Source organism: Castor canadensis, chromosome 18, assembly GCF_047511655.1.
Source record: "Castor canadensis chromosome 18, mCasCan1.hap1v2, whole genome shotgun sequence".
Taxonomy (NCBI): domain Eukaryota; kingdom Metazoa; phylum Chordata; class Mammalia; order Rodentia; family Castoridae; genus Castor; species Castor canadensis.
In genome coordinates, this window is record NC_133403.1 from 16762118 (window position 1) to 16765667 (window position 3550).

Here is a 3550-nt window from a genome sequence, read left to right on the forward strand (position 1 = left end):
GGAAAATACAGTTTGTTTGTGGGCACAGAAGGAGAAGACAGGTTTGCGACTAACATCTAACAGTCTGTGCCACAACTGTTAGTGAGAGACTCAACAGAGTGTAAAAGGACAGTTGAAATGGAAGTGATATCAATGTGGAATGTCTATAGCTGTCATTTTTTTGTGGTAGATGATCCTCATCTATTGTCATGTCTTAGTTAAGCAGTTACTCTCATCTGGGTCATGACCTCCCCTGGGAGACATTTTCTGTTGCCACCACTTGGTGAACAGTGCTACTGGAATTTATGGGTGTAAAAGTTAAGGATGATGCCAAATACACCACATTGCACTAGACAAAGGAATAAGTGGGAGAAAGCACCCCCCATGAAATGTCAAGAAGATAATGTTTGAAGGAAGAAAGAAAAAGGCAAATAGAAGGTGAGATACTGTGTTTTAAACTTAGAAATAAAGAAAGTAAGATGTGGCACCACAGAGGCTTTATCTTAATTAAATTAATTATCTTTGTTTCTTTTTTTTTAGGCAGGGTCTCAAGATGTAACTCAGGCTGACCTCAAACATGTGATCCTCCTCCAACAGCCTTCTGAGTGCTAGAATTACAGGTGTGTACCACCACAGCTAGCTGAGAATGTTTTATAGAACTACTTGTAATCTCAATATCTAATGGTGTGTAAAGTGATTTCATTTAAAGTCAATTCTCACTGTTTCAGAACACAGCCCTCACATAAAGTGAATCTGCTCTCAGGAAGCCTCTGAAGCCTGTGGCAGGCTTGGAAAATTTTTTGATTTCCAAGGAGACCAGGCTCAGCAAAGTGAAGCCATCATTTTTAGTACAGGTGAGTTCAAGGCCCAGGTCCTTCTGTTAAATTCTGCTGCCTTTTACAATGTCAAAGGCCAGGCATTTACTCCATAAGGTGGCACCATGTGAAAATGGGCAACTTATCCTAACAGGATGCAGTGTTTGTCAGGGTGTTTTCTGTCTTCAGAGACTTCTGTGTCTTTTAAAGTCTGTGAATTTGATGAATGTGCCCATCATTCTAAACCTGAATGAGTGTGGGGGTTTAGGATAGGGAATGTCAGCTGTTAGTGATTTGTGTATGACTATTAGTCTTTAAATAGCTCAGTGGGAGAGCACAGGGTTAGCACTGTGAAGTCCTGGGTTTAATACTCAGCACCAAAAATAAAATACGTACAAAAATATCTCAGTGGAGGTAAACATTTTTGAATAGAGGAAAATCATCAAGCACTTTCTTTTTGTTGATGAAAGAATCTTATCTTGTTATTTTACTTAAGTCTAACAAAATGATGAGACTTGCATAGTCTCAGAAAGGAAGACAGTTCCAGGAATGGCTAATTCATTAAGAATTTCCCAGCCAAGCTCAGTGGCTCAGGCCACCTAAGTAGCTAGAGATCAGGAGGATCAAGGTTCTAGGCCAGCATGGGCAAAAAAGCCCATGAGACTCCATCTTAACAACAGCTGGGAATGGAGATGTGTTTCTGTCCTCCTAGCTATGCAGGGAAGCACAAATAGGAATATTAAGGTCTATGTCAGCCTAGGCATAAAGTGAGACTCTATCTCAAAAACAAGCAATAATAATGGGCTGGTGGAGTGGCTCAAGTGGTCCAGCAGTTCCTTAACAAATGCAAAGTGCAAGGCTGTGAGTTCACACTGCAGTACCATCAGCAAAAAAAAAAAAAAAAACAAAAGCAAAGAACTGCCATAGGCCACATACTTTTCATGATTTTATTGGTCAGTTTGGACCACCTGAGGTCATGTGGCTCCAGTCTGGTCAGTGTGGAGTGTTGAATCTCTAACATGTTGAATTATTGCAGTAAGGAGGAAACACCATATCAGGCAATGCCAAAAAGCCTAAATCACTGTTTTTGTCTTTTGTTTTTTGTTTTCTTGTTTTCTGATGGACAGGGGTTTGAACTTAAGGTCTTGTACTTGCCAGACAAGCACCTTATTACTTGAGCCATACCTCCAGCCCAAAATCCAGATTTTTAAAGGAAGGCTTTAGGAAGATTTTGACTGAGTATTAGGGCTTTTGGGCTTTATTGCAGCTACAATCTTCCTTTCCCTACCTCTCATTTATATTAGTGTAAAAGAAGCCATTTGGAACTGGGGTTATATCTCAGTGGTAGAACACATGCTTCCTGGTCTCAATCCCCAGCACCAAAAACCAAAGTCCTATAAAATTGCCCCAAATGCCACTGAGATACTTGAGTTTTTGTTTGTTTGTTGTTGTTCTTGGGAACAAACTAGGGCCTCACACATGCTAAGCAAGTGTTTTAGCTCTGAGCTACACCTCTAACATAGGCATGGAGTTTTCTGTTTAGTTCTTTTATTTATTTATTTATTTTTTGCAGTGCCAGGGGTTGGTCCTAGGGTCTTGTTCACATGTTACTCAGATGTTGTATCACTGACCTACACACTCAGTACTCAGAGCCATATACCTTTTTTTTTTGGTGGTGGTATTAAGTTTGAGCTCATGGCCTTTTGTGCTAAGCAGGTGCTTTACCATCTGAGCCACTACTCCAGCCCCAGAGCCATATTTTGAATGAGGAATTTCCATCCTGAGAACAGAAGGGGGTTATTTTTATTGAGTCCTTCTCCATGTCTCTTAATCTCTTGACCACACCTTCAATGGAGTAAGAGAGAAGAGCTCACTATTTGTATTCCAGAAAGATCACCTGATGCTACTGAGTATGTGTGATTTTAAACACAGATCAACATCATGGATAACCCAGTATTACATTTTGCCTTGCTTGATAATGAGCCAATTTAGGATAATAAACCTAAGGATTACTAGAGATGGCAGATGAGCACAATGCAGAAAATATGCCACTGAATCGAAGAGTTTAAGTGAAGATTCTGGTCTTTAGTCCAATAACCTAAGTAAGCAGCATCCAGACTGTAGTTATGAATTATTTTAGCTGATTTAAGAATTGTGGACATCTGTGTATATTGTAACCAATTATATTAATGCCTTATTTTGAAAACTCTTTTGGGCTGTGGTTATAAACAGCTTATTAAATCAGTGTTTTGGAGTGATTTCTGTGTATGTGGTGCTGGAGTTCAAACCCACAGCTTGAGGGAAGCTAGGCAAGCGTATTAGCACCGGGCTCTACCCCAAATCCTGGGAGTGATTTTTTCAAAGCAAGTGCTTTGTTACCTGATGATATATATTTAAGAAACAGGTGATTTTATAGCTTGATTCCTGTGTTAATCCTGTGTTCTGCCTGGTTGGCAGGACATTCTATTTAATTACTTTTAATGAAACCTAATGAAAGTTTATAAGTTAAGAGTGCTTCCCCCAGATCTCACAAAATATTAAGTATCACATTTATTTAACTATATCCTTGACACAATTTGCTGCCATAATACAAAATTATGCTGGCACTATATAGTGAGAATAATGTACTCCTGGTGATTAGCTTTTTCTTTTGTACTAACGAAAAGTTGAAAAGCTTCCTTGATTTCAGTAATCAGTAAATCTGAATAATCCTCACTATGCAAATCTCAGCCTTTTATTTCTAACTCTTCCAGGTA